Genomic DNA, 23,044 nt, shown 5'->3' on the forward strand with positions numbered 1-23,044 from the left:
TAAATTAGATGCCCATTGAGCATAGCAAAATACCTTAATTGGCAAGATATATTAAACGCCAGAAACGGTTCCCCTAGCATTTTAATTCATCAATTTGAAACGCTGAATGAGTTTGCTGCAAGGTGAAGTTGGTGTTGTAAATGGCCTATCGATTACTGAATGTTCAGGGATGTTGCTTTGAACACTTGCGTCAAGTCGGCAGCAATGAATGGGCCCTTAAGTGCATTTGACGGTAAAAAGGTGTATTTATTCATTTGTTTGGTGACATTACATGATACATTGCAGCAGTGAATAAGTCTCCATCCCTTTACATATGCATGCCTTGCAAAGCATTCCTTGGTCAACTTGGCTAATATAATTTCACATCAATTACAGTTACTATTAGAGCATAATGTATGGTTTATACATTTCCGTGCATCTCAATCATTGAAAATTGTTCACAATTCATGCTAGGTTGTTACTATATGGGTGTTTTTAATTGTTAAACGCAACATTTATTATGCTAAAGTGATGTACAAAATGGTTTTAATTCGCACGTTCTAATATGCATGCTTTTGTTGCACTCGTGTGTGTAATTTTTACCAACAGACGTACACTAAGCCAGGACGTAATACATGCTAAGCTTTCAGTAAATCCACAGTTTCTAATGACAGATTGCTGACAGAATCTTTTGGAGGTTTAGTGGCTGCTGTGATGGCATTACATATAGCACCAAATTATTACACCATTCACCCATTTAAAAATGTTGTTGTAACAACATTTTAACTTCATCTATACATTTTGATTTAAAGCTTTCGTGACTGCAGGGATTCATATTCTTGGTTATTTCGGTAAAGTCATGTCGAAGGGAAATAAAATAAAAATACAAATATAAAACAATAATAATTATCACGACGTTTCGACTGCAACACAAGCAATCATCATCAGGTGTGAAAGCCACAGCAAGAAATTTTGAAAAAAAGTGGCGGTTTTTCTAACGTCAGGAAAGAACCGCCACTTTTTTAAATTTTCTTGCTGTGGATTTCACACCTGATGATGATTGCTTGTGTTGCAGTTGAAACGTCGTGAGAATTTGTATTGTTTTATATATATTTTTTCCCATCTACGTGACTTTACAGAAAGAACCAAGAATATTAATCTATACAATTGTACACCCCAATCACACGTGCCCAGAAAACAAACAAAACATGCTATTTTAATCTTAGTTGCAAATTCCTGTGTTAAAAGTAACGTCTATAACATTTGATCATGTTGTGTTGCTACCCTTCTCAAAAATAATATATCTGCTAAGCCAGTTTGCATCAGTGCTGAGGAATGGAGAGCTGTCACTACAAGATTAATTTTAACCCCCTGTTATTTGCACCCACCATGTGCTTTGTTGTTACGACAGGCGTTGTACAATACCAAATGTTTACCGGTTATGTGCTTATGTGCGTTTCCTACTACGACCAAACTGCACCCTGTTTGCATCTGTCTCAACCGGCTGGCTTTGTTTATTGCCCTCCTTGCATCGGAATCAACAGGCATTCGCTGCGACTCGCAAATTTGCTGGACAATGGGACCTTTACTTACGGTTAAGAAACAACTTGGGGCCCAGGCAGCGGGTCGTTGGCAATTTTACGTCGCGTTTGTTCCACGTTAGATTTTTCCTGTCCGTAAACGGGAAACCTCGTAAGGTGTGCAGTTGGAGGGACCGTTACAGTTTTTTTAATGAGATTACACAACCTTGCACCAGCCCATCGGTCCTATTTCTAATACGTATCTCATCACCCAGTACTATTTGATGATCATTTTAATCAAACGTTCAATTGTTTTTTTCCCACTGAAAGCATGACGAGGCACTAATCTGTTTACAGCCCTAAGTTAATGGTGGTAACTCCACATTCCTACAACCGGGATTAAATTGTACGAATCGGTGTTGACAATCCCATGGGGATGAACGGCTGAATTAACCTATAACTGGGACTTCTGGCAACGTTCCGATAGCGGTGATTGGGCTTTTGCTAGCGCTGCTCCTAGACTATGGACTTTGGTCATTAGGCAGAGCCATTAGAGTTATTTAAATATGTAAAAAAAACACCGTTTTAATTTGACCTTTACCCCCTATTCTTAGCCGTTTATTCTGGTTTTGTTTTATTACCTGTTTTCCATACACGGCGCATTGTGATCTACGGATGAATTGGACTTCACAAATTCAAATTATTGTTATTCTCTAACCACTACACCACTTAGCTGAATTGTAATGTAGCGATCGGGATGACTTAAATCTGTTCTTTATATAATTTAAGCATAGGCCACAATATATACATTATTGACAGTAGATGCATTAGTGGGAGCAAGTGCCTACTTTTAAAATCCTATTATCGTTTTTTGGACTGCCCCTCGTGCTTCAGAAATAATCGGAGATAAGTTTTTTTTCATTAAGTATTTAAATCTGGGGAAAACCCAGCGGGGTTCACTTTGCCCGCTTTTCAAACAGTGCAGGAGAGATGATACGTGGCATTTGACAAGCATCTAGGTTGACTATCGGTGCTTACATTTTAACGTGTAAGGTGACGGCTTGAGTCAATATACCTTGCACAAGTGGTTCGCCGAGCTTTTTAAACATAAACAACCAGCTCTAACCATTAGTGCATTAGGCATCCATTGGTACGTTTACCTCTTGATTAGACGGGCAACTTTAGAGAAACCACATGAACCCCACATAAATGTGCTGTGATGATTTTCTACATCCATTGTAGGTGTTCGTCGACTGTTCTACAATCAGTGTATCAGTGAAACCCCCAGGTTAATGCAGCAACGAAACTTCAGTGTAAAAAAAAAAGTTCAATTGTTATTTATTACATCCTAATGTTTAAAAAAAATTGGAAAGTGTGAGACGGTAATAAACGAGCTGCTGAAATAATTTTTGCTGGGTTTTTAGTCTTTTGTTATTAATTCCCTGTAACGATTGGAGGACGTGCGACTTTCCGGAGGCAGAGTGCGCACTGCTTAGTAACCTGAAGAAATGCGGAGAGAGAAAAACAACACGAGTTCTGAACAATTAATATTGCTGTGGGGTGTGATGACGCGTGGGTGGGTGTTTTCAACCGAACATGTCGCACGGCATTACGAGAAAGTTTTAGATGATCGCGCGTGCCTTTGTGCAGGATACAAGCGATGGTGTGGGAGATGTGCTTCCTCCCTCCCCGTGTGACGTGGGAGTCGGAGGCTGCTTTGTTTATTATACCTGCATCCACAGATTGGTGCACTTTTGGCGCAAAAAAGAAAGCCATATTCATTTTATTCTGTTACCTTCGTCATTTAAATTATTGCTCGTTATCAATGCTGTCTAAATGTCATTTTGTGGTAAAAAGTGAAAAAAAAATAAACAATGTGATTAATTTGGTATACTCTCGGCTTGCAAGTTTTTCACACAGTTTGTGATACAGTAAACACGTAAATTTATTTCTGAAATATAGATTTAAACGTTTCCTCAAGCTATAGTCCAACTATGCTTCTTAATCCTGGAATACCTATCTTTGCTAATCTATTTCATTATTGTGCTTGTTCCCATACTTTTCATGTAATTAAGCTTTGGACTCCACTATCTGCTGCCATGTTTTGTCTTTCTGCAAGTGGAGCTCAACAAAGCCGGTATCAAAATTTCATCGCGAAAACATTCACCATCTCGGAAGCCAGACAATCGATATTGCACATTTCGCTATAGCACGCGACTAAGGAAATTTAAGTTCGTGTCGAACTCAGGTCCATTTCCTATAGAAACACATTCCTGCGGAGGGAGCTGGTAGGAACGTTGGGTTGCTCGGTCAATGGTCAGGGTCAACGGCGGCGTGGTGTATTCCGCAAATATGCCCGACTGAGGGCGGGCACAAGCCGGCGTGAGTAGGTTAAACGTTGAGTTTTATAAGGGCACCACGGCGTGACCAGCCCCTCCCCACCCAGCTCCTCCCCACCCAGCCCCTCCCCACCCTCCCGACCCAGCCCTTCCCTCCCCACCCAGCCCCTCCCTGCACGACGGACAGACGGACACAATAATCCCCTGTGGGCTGGTGTAACCAGGAGGTTCCTACCAGTAATATTGTCTTTGTCTATACCGTATGCATCAGGTAGTTCACCAACATTGGCCTGACTGCTTGATAAACTAAAATTTCGACAGTGGCCCAGAGTTTGCTTGTATTGAATCAATGCTGCTGATAATAACATGCGCGTCATGTAAGGCCGTGTGATCGATGCGTTGTGTTGAATGCTCGTTTTTACAACGTAGAGAGGTAAATATGTGAAAGAGACGTTATTTACTTTGTAATATATACGCTAATTATGACGACTAGGAACGACTACATTACATTCAGGGTTAGGTCTTAGAGCTAAGAGCCGGAGTGCTACGACAGTTACGTTGTTACTAAAGCAGTGCGTTCTCATCAAACACATTGAACGAACGATGCCAGAGTGCGCGGGTTAAGTCACATTGGCAGCTGGGTCAGCTGTGAGCAGGAACACTGCTGCATCAGCCCGGCATGAAAGGCGCTTAACAGAGGTCATGATAAGAAATGTGTGGATGCCACCAAATCCGCGGTGCGGCTTTCCTTGGTAAACAAGTGTAATAAAAATGGTATACAATCTAATATACAATCTCATAACTCAGCTGTAGATCTACTGGTAGGTAGGAAACACTTTTTAGAAGGGCTATTCCTGAAACGTCACATTAGATATTTTTGTTCCTCTTAGCGCCAATGTTATTGTCGAATTTGTTTTGCTGTTTCATATCTGTTAATACTCGCCACATTCATCTGTTGTTGTGTACACTATATAGCAGGTTAAATTCATTTGCAACCTTGAAGAAGGAATTGCCGTGTTGTGGTTTTATTTTTTCCGCCAAGCAAATAGCTGCGTTTCTTTTTCACGTGAGACTTGAGCCCGCGATAAAGCATCTGCCACGGGACTTCAAAAAGCAGATTCAAATCCATCACGGCGAGGACACGTTACGTAACCCTCAATAATGGAATTACACAATGCAGACATTATCTGCCGCTTTCACCACGCATGGCCAAGCACGTGTTGAGACACACCGAGTATCATTTTGTCCAGCTGTATATATATAAACCCTGAACAATTGGAGAGACCTTGATAATTTAAAATATCGATTTAAAGCTTTCGTGACTGCAGGGATTCATCTTCTTGTTTTTTTCGGTAAAGTCACGTAGAAGGGAAGTAATAAAATAATATGTTTTATTTTATTATTTTATTACTTCCCTTCTACGTGACTTTACCGAAAAAACCAAGAAAATTTAAAAGATGTTGTTCATAGAATAAATATGGTGTCGTGCCGCAATGGCCTCGCGCGGTTACAATGTTTATCGTCCAAGCGTATTACAAGTGCGTGCTCTGCCTAGTGCCCTCATTTGCCCAGGAGCCAAACCTGATTCTCGTGCATCCGAAAGCGCAGTTTCGATCCAAAATAATCGGAACACATGAATTGTCGCCGCTTGCGATTGCAGTATCGTTACTTTGGCAATTATGCTACCGCGGTTATAATCGATCCTTGCGTTTGACGATCCGGGCATCAAATTAAAGAGCGGGATTATTTTACAAAATATTTGAAGCTTTCGTGACTGCAAGGATTCATACTCTTCGGTTGTTTCGGTAAAGTCACGTAGGTAAAAAGAAATAATAAAAATAATTGAAATAATAATAGAAATAAAATAATAAATCACGACGTTTCGGAGGCAACACAAGTCTCCGTCATCAGGTGGGACCGTCACAGCTAAATCCTCACTTGATACAGTAAATTTAGCTGTGACGGTCCCACCTGATGACAGAGAATTGTGTTGCCTCCGAAACGTCGTGATTTATTATTTTATTTATATCATTTTTATTATAAATTTTTACCTACGTGACTTTACCGAAAAAACCTAAGAGTATTATTTTACAATGCATGCGAAGTAGCTGTCTGCAAATGTTACGTTCGGGCGAAAGGAGTGAATGAGAGTGTGCAAACGAGACTGCATACAGACGGAGGCACGAATCACTACAGCTGAGCCCTTCCGTGCAAAAGGGCCCATCTCTATTGGTGTCTCCAAGCCAGTGGTTGAAATTCCTCATTCCCATGGTGGAGCCTGTTATCTTTATAGGACATCCACCTTTGACTTCCCACCGGGCAGTATCTATTTTAACTACCCCCACCTATGGACGATGGGCTGTGTGTAGCACTGATCACAATTTGAAATCACTGAATTCCGAAAATTATCGTGATTCGCGCTGCAAATCTACACGCCTTTTAACAGCATGTTATATAATGTGCGTTAATCTGGCATGTCGGCGATTTCTCTGGAGGAAGCAGTGTGCGCATTTAATCTGGTTGAGCGAACATTCAACGTGCCCCGATTCCCCTAACCCCTAATCTCTGCTCAGCTGCCCCATGCAATGCACATAACTCCTCTCCATCCCCTCCGACTATGGAAATAAATCCAACCAATAGGGCCACGGAGGGTTGCCACCCTTTCCGCAGATTAAAACTTGGACACGTTTTTTTCAGTCAGCACTCGGTCTATTATCAAAATTGTGCAGTACACTGTGTTCAAATTTATCCGTTACTTGTCGTGACGGGTACTCCAAGATCCGACCGTGCCTGTCCAGTGCTCGCCTGAGCTGCAATTGGCTTCCGTTTGCCGAACGAATAGATGATGGGGTCGCACTCGTGAAACACAAAGTGCTTGCCACATAATAAACCACAACACATCGCTGATCTTGTCAAGGAGCATAAACCATCATCACGCGATCTCCGGTCATAATCGCAGCGACTTGTGGCTAGCCATCAAACAAAGACGGTAACTATGCCGCGCGCTTTCAGATGCGCTTTTGCGACCGTCTGGAACCCTCTTCTTTCCGATATTAGGAAGCCACTGGAGCTATGCAATTTTTAATCTCGATTGAAAACTAATTTCACTTGCTGTTTGTTGTGTTTAGTTTGTTGTCCTTCCCCCGCACCTCTGATACGGTGGGAAAGAAGTACTGTACATTCATACATTTATAAAAACATACATAAAGTTTAACACAAATAACCTGCACACCACATCGCAGTGCAAGTCAATACCTGCCATCGGAACAAGAATGTCAATTTCTCGGACTGTCCAGATCGAACACGGGCAGGTGGCAACCCTCGGCATGCTTACAGAGATACGTTTTGGTTTTTAACATTTTGTGTTTTCGGAGTTTTTTACGGACAATTTTGGATCTCGTTTCAGATGTTTTGGTTTTCGAATCGTTTAGCTAATATTTGTAAGTGTCTTCGTTCTAACAAAAGTGGCGTCACTGGATGGCACGTGACGCTGAGAAAAGCGTGGACGTGATGGCATGAATGTGACGTAACTTCCGGTGACGTGTTTTAGGATGCATCTGAAATAAACAGAATGTTCGATTTCTGAAATGTAATTTCTAGCCATGAGTTTTGTCTTTACTTATTTTTATTAGCAGCGCCAAACTTTGGGGAACACATCCCCCCACTATAACACATTCCGTTTGTGGGGGGTGCCACACTGCGAATCGATCATCTCAATGAAATGAAGGAAGCATCGTAAATCTTGCAGATATGGAGCCTGAATTAGACACCCACCTGCGCTACAATTCAGTGCCCGGTTTACAGGATGCAGTAGCACAAGTAGGTTGATTTTCTCTAAGCCATCAACATCTCTACTGACGTGCAATGACCAATTGACCAAAACAAAGCAAGTAGGAGGACCCTTCGAAACATTATTCTTGAGACTCTGTGTATGGGTATAGATAAACGACCGCTATCAATTATTGTGGATCAGGGTGAAACTGGGTTCTGAAGTTTAGGGAGTTGGTGGTGTCGGTCGGGTTAGCAATGACTGCATAGAAATTATATCATATAGACTCTGGGGTTTCCACCCTGAGGCTTTTACATTTCTTAAAGTGCGGTGCGCAAAGCGTGGATGAGGTCACTTGAATGATGTCTGACACAGCTCCGTGATTTCAACGTCTACGGACCATTCTCTAACATAGGGTGATGCACTGCTCTTGTGAGAGTTCTGAATGGACATTTCTTCATCTTGCGACATAACTCAAACGAAATAATACTGCGAAATAGTCAAAGAAAAACACATCAATGAAATTGAGTACATATTAAGATGGACGTGAATTGATACATTTTGGACGACAGACTTTGGAAATTAAAAGTAATTTAGCAATGTGCCTAAAGAAGAACGTCTTCAATCAGTGTACGTTACACAACAAGAACAAAAACAACTGAAAAGAGTGCGGAGAAGTGTGGAGAGATGCATGCTGGGAATTTAAAATGAGAGACATAATACATAGGAGCGCGTGGATACGAATGAGAGACCGCATGTTGACTTAATAAAAATTAACCCGTAAAAACAAAGTTTTTTACTATAAATCCTTTATATGCGTGGCGGCTAGAGTCCTCTCGTCCTCTGGCTTGAGATGGCTGCCACCTATGGGTCAGATGATTGCCTGCCACCATTAAGCAATTGGTAATTAAATAGAATTTATTTTTTCCTAAAAAGTGTAACATTTTTGGAAAAAAATTTCACGAAAATAAATTGTCACGCACAACGAGTCTGTGTGCAAAATGTCAGCTCGATTGGATCACGGGTTAGTGGGTTAAAAAACGACCGAAAGATTTGCACGGTCGTAAGCACGCAAGCAAGTGAACTTAATATAAAGGATGTAAAAAGTAAATGGCCTTGGGCTAGCAAGGGTTGATGGCCAATGAATGAGGCTGGTGACGGAATGGTAGCCAGAGGCAAGATCGTGCCCGAAAGGACGCTTGAGGGATTAGCTCGTGTACCCGAGTGAGACGCATTGTGTTGCAGCGAAGGGATGGAGATAACCATCATGCAGCAGTGGATGTACAATGGATGATGATTATTACGAAGAAGAATGCTCAAATTGTGTTGTGTACTACGTGCCAGTCTGTTCTCCTATAATGCGAATTGTTGGGGGCCGTCCATAAATGAAGTCACGCTCCTAGGTGGGGGGGGGGGGGTCAGACATTTGTGACGATGTGTGACGAGGGGGGGGGGGTTGAGAAATGTGACGTCACATAAAAATGCGCAACTTTAAATAAATATAGACAACACGTTCTACATAATTAAATAGACTTTTTAATAAATGTTTTCTCCTACAACATCAGAGTGCAGCGCCACATTAAATACGCACTACAATGACAATAGTTTAAAGCGATTTGAAGCATCCTTTATATATATTTTTTGGGGGGGGGAGGGGCAGAGCTTTGTGACGTCATATTTAAGGGGGGGGCTGACTTTTTGTGACGCCGTGTGACGAGGGGTTGGGGGTCAAAAATCGTCCAAAATTGCGTGACGTCATTTATGGACGGCCCCTTTTATATAACGCGATCGCCCCGGCGAAACATCACACAAGGCACTGGGATGCTGCTGGATGATTCGAGCTGCTACCCACTCGCCCCAGTCTTTGTTCAGCCTGTGTACGCAACTCACTGTGTGCTTTGCCTTATATTCTTTATTCTCACGGGATTTCTCCGTAACGCGGTGCTGATTCTCAGGAACGCCGCGTTCAAGGAGAACTGACGGGACATACAGTAATCTTTGTTTTTAAATCCTTTATATTAAGTTCACTTGCTTGCTTGCTTGCGCGCTCACGACCGTGCAAATCTTTCGGTCGTTTTTTAACCCACTTCCCGTGATCCAATCGAGCTGACATTTTGCACACAGACTCGTTGTGCGTGACAATTTCCAAAATTTTCCACTTTTTAGGAAAATTGTTTTTATATTTAATTACCAATTGCTTAATGGTGGCAGGCAATCATCTGACCCATAGGTGGCAGCCATCTCAAGCCAGAGGACGAGAGGACTCTAGCCGCCACGCATATAAAGGATTTATACTGAAAAACTTTGTTTTTACGGGTTAACACACTGACACACACACACTGACACACACACACTGACACAACAACAACAACCGCCATTCGCCACTAAGTGGCGGTGACGTCACCACGACGCTTGTGCCAGGTCATTTGCACCTTGAGGCCACGTGCAGTGTCGAACGCCGGCTGGCAGGAGGTCACGGGGCAGACCCAGGTGCCACGGGTCGACTGACCGAGATGACCGAGATGACTGGCTGATACACCACCTGTGCCCCCTACTGTACCAACTTGCTGTGCTTTATTCACCCGGCGCTCCGCTCGTTGTTGTGAGCGTCGCTCCTCCGCCCTCCGTTGTTGTTGGAGGGCGACTGCCTCCAACTTCCCAGTAGCGTCCTTCACGAGCCTCCTCCACTGAGGCCGATCTTGACACCGCTGGTACCAGTCATCGGCAAGTCCACTCAGCTCCACGTCCTCCTGTACCACATCACTCCATCTCTTCTCTAGCCCGTGCCGCGCCCGTTTAGCCCCCTCGATCCGGCCGAACAAAAGCTGTTTAGGCATGCGGTGGCTGGGCATGCGGGCTACATGACCCAGCCAACGCAGCCTTGCCTGCCGGAGGAGCTCACTGATGGGACTTTGCCCAGATCTTTCAAGGACTTGTGAGCTCCTCACACAATCCAGCCTGGTTAAACCCAGGATGGATCGTAGGCAGGCCAGCCTAAATGTTTCTAACCGGCGAAGATGCTCCACTAGGGGGGTCCACGTGTCGCAAGCGTAGAGAAGGGAGGGAATGACCGTGGCCGAGAAGACCTGAAGCTTCGTGCGGAGCGACAGACCAGGTAGCTTCCACACAGCGTTACGCAACCGATGAAAAGATATTGCCGCTCGACTGATTCGGAGTAAGACCTCTGCTGATAAACTGGAGCCGGTCATAAGCACACTGCCCGGGTATGGGAAACTCTCCACTCTCTCCACAACTGCCCCACCAATTGGGAGTTGTGGGGGTGGAGTGTCCGATGGTACAAAATACCCAGGCAGGTGCTTAGTTTTGGTGAGGCTGATGGTAAGGCCCCACCTCTTAGTGGCACGCTCCAGTCTCAGCAGCAGCGTCCACAACTCCTCTTCTGAATGAGCAGCTATTACCAAATCATCGGCATACATAACGTGGTTGACCAATAGGGAGCCATCCCTTGATCGCACCCGGGCGTCGATCAGCCTCCCATTATATCTGTACCAAATGGAAATTCCCCCGGTACAGCTATTGAAGGCTTCACGAACTACGCAGTCGAAATAGATGTTAAATAATGTGGGAGCCAGAGGACATCCCTGTCGCACCCCAAGGTGTACAGGGAAAGGCTCCGACTCCCGGCCACGTAGTTTTACCCGGGCCCGCTCACTATCATGAAGGTCCTTAATGATCGTGAGCAGAGGGTCAGGGACTCCGAAAGCACGAAGAACAACCCAGAGCCCAGTCCTACTGATGGTATCATAGGCCTTGACCAGGTCAATAAAGCAGAGATGTAGGTCTTTTTAGAATTCCCTACACCTCTGCTGTAGCAGACGGACAGAAAATATGGCATCTGTGCAGGACCGCCCTTTCCTGAAACCACATTGGGGCTCCGCAAGCCTCTCCTCAGCGTGCCTAGCAAGGCGATGTTAAATAATCCTTGCCAGGACCTTACCCGGCACACTGAGGAGTGAGATGCCCCTGTAGTTGTTACAGTCGGTACGGTCCCCCTTCTTAAAGAGGGGGACCACCAGGGCATCCTTCCAGTCCTGCGGAACCCGTCCAGTGGTCCAGACTGTTGTTATGATGTCATATAGGGCAGTCTGTGCACAAACGCCACCCTCCCTCAGCATTTCGCTTGGGAGATCATCTCTGCCCGGTGCCTTCCCTGGTCTCAGACTCCGGATCGCCCTCAGTACTTCCTCAACAGCTGGCACCTCAGCCAGCCACTCACAGGGGGTGACCTCTTCCAATATTTGAGGCACCGCAGCCTCAGCAGGGTTATCCCCACTTTGTGCCATGATGTTTTCCTGGCTGAGAGATTTTCCCTCCCCCAGGACCTCACAGAAATGCTCAGCAAATCTGCAAACCTGTTCCTGGGGGTCGGAGATTGGATCACCGTTTTTTCCTCTAATGATGGTAATAGGTGTGGCGCTGCAGGTTACTTTTTTGATGGAGTTAAATAGTGATTTGTGATCGCGGGCCACTGAGGCAGACTCCATCTCCTCAGCAACCCGCGACCACCACCCATCCTTACAGCACCTTACGGCTCTCCGAACCTCCGAGCGAAGGCTGCGGTAAACCTCCTCATTCTCTGACGTGGGATGCTGTAGGCGATGAGAGTGGGCCTGTCGCTTTTTCTCAATTAACCTGAACACCTCCTCTGTCAGCCAGGGTTTCTGGGGAGGTCTGGACCGCGTACCCAAAGCAGCCATTGCAGCTGCATGAGTCACAGTCTTAAACCTCGCCCATTTACCCTCGACATCAGGTGGAGTGGGGGACGATGCCAACCCCAGCTGCAAGCGATGATGAAATTCTCGCTTGCAACTTTCATCAGCTAACTGAGACCAGGCCACTTTTGGTTGGAATGGGATCCTGGGTGTACACCCACCACCGGAGTGGAAGAATGGCAGGCGCATCATACAGATGACTAGTCGATGGTCAGAGGGCAGATCAGCTCCACGGTAGGTCCTGGTGTCAAGGACATGGGCTCGCATCCGCTGGTCCGTCACTATGTAGTCCAGCAGATGTTCTTGCTTGGACCCGGCATGTATCCATGATGTTGTGTGGATGCGCCGATGCCGGAAGAGCGTGTTGGTAATTACAAGCCCATGGGCTGCACAAAAATCTAGCAGCCTCCTACCGTTATTATTGAGCTGATCTGGCCCATGCCTTCCAATCACTCCAGACCAGGTGCCAGCATCATGACCAACTCGGGCATTGAAGTCACCCAACAAGATGACTCTGTCCCGAGTGGCCACTTTAGCCAGCACCTGTGACAGGAGGTCATAGAAAGCGTCTGACTCATCGGCTTTGCCTGCATCCCTCCACGGATGTTCGTCTTCGGTGGGGGCATAAGTAACCACGACCACCACTCCTCGCCTCTGATTGATGGGAAGGCGAGCCCAAAGTATCCTGGGGCTTACAGCTTCCCACACCTCACCGCCACGCTCCCACGCCCCCTTCATTCTTTTGTTCAGAAGAAGAGCCACACACTGTTGTTTGGCAGTCTCTTGCCCCGAGTAGAGGATTGTCCACCCCTCATGGTGGCAGGATCCAGAACCGGTCCACCGGACCTCCTGAATGCCAGGCGTTACCGGTCCAGCTCCCGACAGAGGAGTGGCAGCCTCTCCTCCGCAGTGAGCGTTCGAACATTCCACGTGGCCATCCGCAATGGTTTTTCGTTGTTTCTGGAGGAGCCCCGAGGGTGAAAATTCAATCTCCTGGCTCCGCCAAATGGGGTTTGGCCAGGAGACGTCATAAAAGCCTGACCCCCCGGGGCCTCCGGCACAAGCTTATTAATTACAGGTTTATGTTTAATTCGTAGTTTAGTGGTGGTTAATTGAAGGTGGAGGGGTTACCAGCCCCTCGCACCCGTCCAGAGCCCCCGTTTAGCCACTGTGGTGGTCACAGACGCCATGAGGGGAGAGGCCAATGGGCATTGGCCCTCCCCCCACAGCACTGCCAACGACAGTGTTGCCCGTCCGGCACCGCGAGGAGGTAGGAGGTTGTTTTGCCAGACACTGACACACACACACACTGACACACACACACTGACACACACACACTGACACACACACACACACTGACACACAACAACAACAACAACAACCGCCATTCGCCACTAAGTGGCGGTGACGTCACCACGACGCTTGTGCCAGGCCATGTGCACCCTGAGGCCACGTGAAGTGTCGAACGCCCGCTGGCAGGAGGTCACGGGGCAGACCCAGGTGCCACGGGTCGACTGACCGAGATGACCGAGATGACTGGCTGATGCACCACCTGTGCCCCCTACTGTGCCAACTTGCTGTGCTTTAGCCACCCGGCGCTCCGCTCGTTGTTGTGAGCGTCGCTCCTCCGCCCTCCGTTGTTGTTGGAGGGCGACTGCCTCCAACTGCCCAGTAGCGTCCTTCACGAGCCTCCTCCACTGAGGCCGATCTTGACACTGCTGGTACCAGTCATCGGCAAGTCCACTCAGCTCCACGTCCTCCTGTGCCACATCACTCCATCTCTTCTCTAGCCCGTGCCGCGCCCGTTTAGCCCCCTCGATCCGGCCGAACAAAAGCTGTTTAGGCATGCGGTGGCTGGGCATGCGGGCTACATGACCCAGCCAACGCAGCCTTGCCTGCCGGAGGAGCTCACTGATGGGACTTTGCCCAGATCTTTCAAGGACTTGTGAGCTCCTCACACAATCCAGCCTGGTTAAACCCAGGATGGATCGTAGGCAGGCCAGCCTAAATGTTTCCAACCGGCGAAGATGCTCCACTAGGGGGGTCCACGTTTCGCAAGCGTAGAGAAGGGAGGGAATGACCGTGGCCGAGAAGACCTGAAGCTTCGTGCGGAGCGACAGACCAGGTAGCTTCCACACAGCGTTACGCAACCGATGAAAAGATATTGCCGCTCGACTGATTCGGAGTGAGACCTCTGCTGATAAACTGGAGCCGGTCATAAGCACACTGCCCAGGTATGGGAAACTCTCCACTCTCTCCACAACTGCCCCATCACCGATTGAGAGTTGTGGGGGTGGAGTGCCCGATGGTACAAAATACCCAGGCAGGTGCTTAGTTTTGGTGGGGCTGATGGTAAGGCCCCACCTCTTAGTGGCACGCTCCAGTCTCAGCAGCAGCGTCTCCAACTCCTCTTCTGAATGAGCAGCTATTACCAAATCATCGGCATACATAACGTGGTTGACCAATAGGGAGCCATCCCTTGATCGCACCCGGGCGTCGATCAGCCTCCCATTATATCTGTACCAAATGGTAATTCCCCCGGTACAGCTATTGAAGGCTTCACGAACTATGCAGTCGAAATAGATGTTAAATAATGTGGGAGCCAGAGGACATCCCTGTCGCACCCCAAGGTGTACAGGGAAAGGCTCCGACTCCCGGCCACGTAGTTTTACCCGGGCCCGCTCACCATCATGAAGGTCCTTAATGATCGTGAGCAGAGGGTCAGGGACTCCGAAAGCACGAAGAACAACCCAGAGCCCAGTCCTACTGATGGTATCATAGGCCTTGACCAGGTCAATAAAGCAGAGATGTAGGTCTTTTTGGAATTCCCTACACCTCTGCTGTAGCAGACGGACAGAAAATATGGCATCTGTGCAGGACCGCCCTTTCCTGAAGCCGCATTGGGGCTCCGCAAGCCTCTCCTCAGCGTGCCTAGCAAGGCGATGTTGAATAATCCTTGCCAGGACCTTACCCGGCACACTGAGGAGTGAGATGCCCCTGTAGTTGTTACAGTCGGTACGGTCCCCCTTCTTAAAGAGGGGGACCACCAGGGCATCCTTCCAGTCCTGCGGAACCCGTCCAGTGGTCCAGACTGTTGTTATGATGTCATATAGGGCAGTCTGTGCACAAACGCCACCCTCCCTCAGCATTTCGCTTGGGAGATCATCTCTGCCCGGTGCCTTCCCTGGTCTCAGACTCCGGATCGCCCTCAGTACTTCCTCAACAGCTGGTACCTCAGCCAGCCACTCACAGGGGGTGACCTCTTCCAATATTTGAGGCACCGCAGCCTCAGCAGGGTTATCCCCACTTTGTGCCATGATGTTTTCCTGGCTGAGAGATTTTCCCTCCCCCAGGACCTCACAGAAATGCTCAGCAAATCTGCAAACCTGTTCCTGGGGGTTGGAGATTGGATCACCGTTTTATCCTCTAATGATGGTAATAGGTGTGGCGCTGCAGGTTACTTTTTTGATGGAGTTAAATAGTGATTTGTGATCGCGGGCCACTGAGGCAGACTCCATCTCCTCAGCAACCCGCGACCACCACCCATCCTTACAGCGCCTTACGGCTCTCCGAACCTCCGAGCGAAGGCTGCGGTAAACCTCCTCATTCTCTGACGTGGGATGCTGTAGGCGATGAGAGTGGGCCTGTCGCTTTTTCTCAATTAACCTGAACACCTCCTCCGTCAGCCAGGGTTTCTGGGGAGGTCTGGACCGCGTACCCAAAGCAGCCATTGCAGCTGCATGAGTCACAGTCTTAAACCTCGCCCATTTACCCTCGACATCAGGTGGAGTGGGGGACGATGCCAACCCCAGCTGCAAGAGATGATGAAATTCTCGCTTGCAACTTTCATCAGCTAACTTAGACCAGGCCACTTTTGGTTGGAATGGGGTCCTGGGTGTACACCCACCACCGGAGTGGAAGAATGGCAGGCGCATCTTACAGATGACTAGTCGATGGTCAGAGGGCAGATCAGCTCCACGGTAGGTCCTGGTGTCAAGGACATGGGCTCGCATCCGCTGGTCCGTCACTATGTAGTCCAGCAGATGTTCTTGCTTGGACCCGGCATGCATCCATGATGTTGTGTGGATGCGCCGATGCCGGAAGAGCGTGTTGGTAATTACAAGCCCATGGGCTGCACAAAAATCTAGCAGCCTCCTACCGTTATTATTGAGCTGATCTGGCCCATGCCTTCCAATCACTCCAGACCAGGTGCCAGCATCATGACCAACTCGGGCATTGAAGTCACCCAACAAGATGACTCTGTCCCGAGTGGCCACTTTAGCCAGCACCTGTGACAGGAGGTCATAGAAAGCGTCCGACTCATCGGCTTTGCCTGCATCCCTCCACGGATGTTCGTCTTCGGTGGGGGCATAAGTAACCACGACCACCACTCCTCGCCTCTGGTTGATGGGAAGGCGAGCCCAAAGTATCCTGCGGCTTACAGCTTCCCACACCTCACCGCCACGCTCCCACGCCCCCTTCATTCTTTTGTTCAGAAGAAGAGCCACACCCTGTTGTTTGGCAGTCTCCTGCCCCGAGTAGAGGACTGTCCACCCCTCATGGTGGCAGGAGCCAGAACCGGTCCACCGGACCTCCTGAATGCCACAGAGATCCAGGCGGTACCGGTCCAGCTCCCGACAGAGGAGTGGCAGCCTCTCCTCCGCAGTGAGCGTTCGAACATTCCACGTGGCCATCCGCAATGGTTTTTCGTTGTTTCTGGAGGAGCCCCGAGGGTTAAAATTCAATCTCCTGGCTCCGCCAAATGGGGTTTGGCCAGGAGACGTCATAAAAGCCTGACCCCCCGGGGCCTCCGGCACAAGCTTATTAATTACAGGTTTATGTTTAATTCGTAGTTTAGTGGTGGTTAATTGACACACACACACTGACACACACACACTGACACACACACACACTGACACACACACACACTGACACACACACACACACTGACACACACGCACACTGACACACACACACACACACTGACACACACGCACGCGCACCCATATAGACGACGCCAATCTATTTCCCTTCACGAGAACCCGCCGGCAATCCGATGCCTCTCAGAGCTCCAAATGCAAACCCGTGCGACAGCGATCCACGAGTCAACCGGCCGAGTGTGAGAGACCCCAAAGTTGGGCACGACGAGCAAGGAAAAGGGCAGGCTATTAAGGGGCCGTCCATAAATGACGTCACGCGATTTTGGACGATTTTTTAACCCCCCCCCCTCCTCAAATATGACGTCACAAAGCTCTGCCCCCCCCCCCCCCCCAAAAATATAAAACATGCTTCAAATCGCTTTAAACTATTGTAGTGCGTATTTAATGTGGCGCTGCACTCTGATGTTGTAGGAGAAAACATTTATCAAAAAGTATTTTTAATTAAGTAGAACGTGTTGTCTATATTTATTTAAAGTTGCGCATTTTGATGTGACGTCACATTTCTCAAACCCTCCCCCTCTCTCGTCACACATCGTCACAAAAGTCTGACACCCCCCCCCCCCTCCAGGTGCGTGACGTCATTTATAGACGGTGACTAATTGGTTGTGTCGGGTGGTGGCGGGCTTAACGACACATTTCTATTTACGCGACCTAACCCGGCCCCTAAAGCGGACACCACCACCGCACGCTGGGGACGCTGCACGGCAGACATGGGATTGACTGCCCCTCTTCTTCTCGTTGCAGTACAGAGTTAGACTGATGGCCTTAATCTAAGTTGTCTTGTGGTTGTTGTTGCTGTTGTTTGACTTGCATCCCACTGGAATTTTTGCACACAGCGTTGGTGTACGGTGTTTTTTCTGAAATATTTTGCCGTCTTTTCTTGGATTTTCTGTTTGCACTTAGTCACATATTCACTTTAAGATGTTTTCTTGTTCATGTTTTTTGTTTGTTGCGGTTGCACCCGATTCAAGAGCCGAATGGCTCACAGGGCTCTACCTAATAAATGAACTTGAACTTGAATGGCGGTATTTAGCCCGGCTTGTTTAACGAGAGCGTTAAAGACAACTCGCCGTGCCCGGCTTGGGATCCGCCAATGGAGCGAAACCTTGATGAGACTTTCACGCGTTTTGTTGTTTTACTCCGTTCGTTTCTCAGTCCGCCTGTGCTGGTGAGGGTCGCGGCGGCAGCGAGTTGAGTCGTGGCGGTCCCACACCTCCATTTACCTGGCTACAGACTCCAGCACTACCACACTACTATACACTACTATACACTACTATACACTATACACTACTATACTCTATACACTACTATACACTATACACTACTATACACTATTCACTACTACACTATTCACTACTATACACTATACACTACTATACACTATACACTACTATACACTACTATACTCTATACACTACTATACACTACTATACACTATACACTACTATACACTACTTTAAAAACGACTGTCCCATGTAAGTGTTAACATATTTTTGAAGCACGCTGTATACTGCGTTCAGATTATTGAGAGACGCGATAAATTGCATCGTGGCTTCAATCCACCGGCACCGGGAACGCTGTTCGAGTCGAGCGGTGGCGTGATTGGAGGCGAGAGGAGGTGGAGGAGGAATCGGAAGACATTTATTTATTCACACTGGAGGAATCCGATGAGCCATAAAGCTATTTTTTCACAAATGCCCACGATGAAGAGACCCTTTCGATCTCCGATGATTTTTTTTCATCTCAGGGGGCCCCACCGTATCAGTGGCGCGCAAATCACCGAGGCGATGAGATGAATTTCTTCTCCGCCTCGTCGCCATTCGTCGCCGGCTACAGCTCCCGGCAATTGTGGACTTTGAATAAAAGGCAACAACACTCCGCTCATCGTGTTCTGTGCTGCGTGTAGCCAACCGTGCTGATCGGAGTGGACACAAAAAGCAGTTCTAAAGAAATGGGTTTCTGTGTAAGTCTTTTGGTCGCTGTGTGAGTCTATGGGTCTCTGTGTGAGTCCATAGGTCTCTGTGTTAATCTATGGTTTCTGTGTAAGTCTTTTGGTCGCTGTGTGAGTCTATGGGTCTCTGTGTGAGTCTATGGGTCTCTGTGTGAGTCTATGGGTCTCTGTGTGAGTCTATTGGACGATGTGTGTGTCTATGGGTTTCTGTGTGAGTCCATAGGTCTCTGTGTTAGTCTATGGTTTCTGTGCAAGTCTTTTGGTCGCTGTGTGAGTATATGGGTCTCTGTGTGAGTCTATGGGTCTCTGTGTGAGTCTATGGGTCGCTGTGTGAGTCTATGGGTCTCTGTGTAAGTCTATGGGTCTCTGTGTGAGTCTATTGGACTATGTGTGTGTTTATGGGTCTCTGTGTGAGTCTATGGTCTCTGTGTGAGTCTATGGGTATCTGTGTGAGTCTATGGGTCTCTGTGTGAGTATATGGGTCTCTGTGTGAGTCTATTGGACTATGTGTGTGTTTATGGGTCTCTGTGTGAGTCTATGGGTCTCTGTGTGAGTCTATTGGACTATGTGTGTGTTTATGGGTCTCTGTGTGAGTCTATGGTCTCTGTGTGAGTCTATGGGTATCTGTGTGAGTCTATGGGTCTTTGTGTGAGTCTATTGGACGATGTGTGAGTCTATGGTCTCTGTGTGAGTCTATGGGTCTCTGTGTGAGTCTATTGTCTCTGTGTGAGTCTATGGGTCTCTGTGTGAGTCTATGGTCTCTGTGTGAGTCTATGGTCTCTGTGTGAGTCTATGGGTCTCTGTGTGAGTCTATGGGTCTCTGTGTGAGTCTATTGTCTCTGTGTGAGTCTATGGGTCTCTGTGTGAGTCTATGGGTCTCTGTGTGAGTCTATTGTCTCTGTGTGAGTCTATGGGTCTCTGTGTGAGTCTATGGGTCTCTGTGTGAGTCTATTGTCTCTGTGTGAGTCTATGGGTCTCTGTGTGAGTCTATGGTCTCTGTGTGAGTCTATGGTCTCTGTGTGAGTCTATGGGTCTCTGTGTGAGTCTATGGTCTCTGTGTGAGTCTATGGTCTCTGTGTGAGTCTATGGGTCTCTGTGTTAGTCTATTGGACGATGTGTGTGTCTATGGGTTTCTGTGTGAGTCAATAGGTCTCTGTGTTAGTCTATGGTCTCTGTGCAAGTATTTTGGTAGCTGTGTGAGTCTATGTGTCTCTGTGTGAGTCTATGGTTATCTGTGTTAGCCAATGGGTCTCTGTGTGAGTCTATGGGTCTCTGTGTGAGTCTATGAGTTTCTGTGTGAGTCCATAGGTCTCTGTGTTAGTCTATGGTTTCTGTGCAAGTCTTTTGGTCGCTGTGTGAGTCTATGTGTCTCTGTGTGAGTCTATGGTTATCTGTGTTAGCCAATGGGTCTCTGTGTGAGTCTATGGGTCTCTGTGTGAGTCTATGGGTTTCTGTGTGAGTCCATAGGTCTCTGTGTTAGTCTATGGTTTCTGTGCAAGTCTTTTGGTCGCTGTGTGAGTCTATGGGTCTCTGTGTGAGTCTATGGGTCTCTGTGTGAGTCTATGGTTATCTGTGTTAGCCAATCGGTCTCTGTGTAAGTCTATGGGTCTCTGTGTGAGTCTATGGATCTCTGCGTGAGTCTATGGGTCTCTGTGTGAGTCTGTATGTACTGTATGTTAATCTTCTTTCGCACCGTACGTAGCCAACCGTAGCCAACCGTGTTGATCGGAGGTGTTTGGTAGGGGGAGGGGGGAAAGGACAACAAACTAAACACAAAAATCAGTGCTAAATAAATGCGTTTGTCAATCTACATTTAACAGTGCATAGCTCCAGTGGCTTCCTAATATTTTCAGGCGCATCTGCACAATTCCACCGTCATCATCAACAACAACAACAACAACATCATCTTCTTGGTTCTTTCGGTAAAGTGACGTAGAAGGGAAGTAATAAAATAATAAAAATAAAACATATTAAAGTAATTTTTACGACGATTCGGCCACATCGCTAGCAGCCGTCCTCAGGTGAAAACCAGGTCTGTCGAGGCGACAGCGTCTGAATGAAACAGCACACGTGCTTGGAGCATATAAATAAGCTGGGTTGGAATGGGGGGAAAGGGCGCCTTGACAAAAGAATTTGCATATCAAGAGTAATTTAGCATATTTATGGGAAATGCAGGTATGTGATTAGTGCTACTTATGCCCGTGCATTATGCATCATCATCATTGTATGTACTACTTATGCCCGTGCATTATGCATCATCATCATCATTGTATGTACTCGGATCTCTCCACTGACTGCCAGTCAAGTCCCAAATTAATTTCGATATCGAACTTCGCACTCTCTCTCTTCGATCCTCCACGGGACTCACTCGCCCCTCCGACCCCTCTCCCCACGCGCGCGTGTCACTGCAGCACTCCTTGATCGCTGCTCCAGCACCCCCCCCCCCCCCCCCCCGTTCAATCTTTGCTCAGCAGGAGATCGCTCCTTCTTCTCCGCTGCTATCATGGTCTGGAGCTCTCTACACACCCCCTGCAGTCGATGCTCTCAAGCCGCCTACCCCCCCTGTGTGATTCCAGGATGAAGCCATATCTACTTTGCCCTGCCGATGCCCGTTTCTCGCACGCGTTGCGAATGCCCCGTGTCCCCTCTGACACGCGGAATTCCGCGTTGTACGTCCAGAGAGGCGGTTGCACTTAGATTCTATCTAAATGCAAATTGAATGTAATCGTCATCAGCAGCAGCAGCAGCATCTGCGGTGAATCATTATCGCTATTTGTAATGTTAATTTGATTAAGAGCATCCTACCATCAAACCATTACAAGCGTAATGTATTTAGATAACACATATCTGGAAATAACTTCAAAACAGATGGATATCGTTTGGTTGCATGTAATCCAAAAACTTGTATATTGGGTCGGTGGATCACACAAAGATGGAGACATGAGAGCATGAAACACCCACCTGTGCATGGGGGAGGTATGCCCAGGAAAAGTGCTTCTCTCCCCGTTATCAACGATGGTCAATCCACCGCTGGATGAAGGCCTCCTTAAGTCATTGACATATCTCACCGTTCTATGCTGCGACAATCTGTATAAATAGCTCCCTGCACACGAGGAGTTGATGTCATTGCTCCATCTCCTCGGTGCGTGTACGCTCTGCCTCTCTCTCTCTCTGACAAGTTGTGTGCCGCTCCATAATTACTCCCAAGAAATATCCCCTTGGAGTAAAGTTTAAAGACTAACCGTATAAGAATGGCTGAGCAGCAGATCTAAAGGCAGTGCATTGTATATTCACTTCTTCATACGGCTTTGGATGATGATATGACTCTGCAGAAAATGCAATCGTAATGTTCCTGCACACTCACTTTGTTTAATATATTGAATTTATATATGTACTGTGACGTGGCCTATAGGGCACTTCTGGTATTACAAACTTTAGCAATATCCCCTTGTGTTTTCATCGTTTTTAAAGAAACAGACATTCTTTTAGCCGGCATTTTTTTCACTTTTGTAATTATCGAATAATTCCCCTTGCAGGTGACACCCCTTGTCTCGATCAGTTCTCGCCTGGAACTAAGTAAAAGGGACTTAAACGACTGATTCCAAACCACCTTGGCGAGAAGTAAAACTCGATCCCTAAGGGGTGCGCGCCTGCCCATGGTGGTAACTTGATAGCTTTTTTACATTCATGGGGACATTTAAATGCAAGCGCATCTCGGGGATGTGTACACACCAAGAGTGGCGTGTCTTAGCTGGTAAACAAAACAATATATATGACGCCAGAATATATAAAGAATAAATGTGTCACTTCTCA

This window comes from Lampetra planeri, chromosome 22 (genome assembly GCF_965212315.1).
Source record: "Lampetra planeri chromosome 22, kcLamPlan1.2.h2, whole genome shotgun sequence".
Classification (NCBI taxonomy): domain Eukaryota; kingdom Metazoa; phylum Chordata; class Hyperoartia; order Petromyzontiformes; family Petromyzontidae; genus Lampetra; species Lampetra planeri.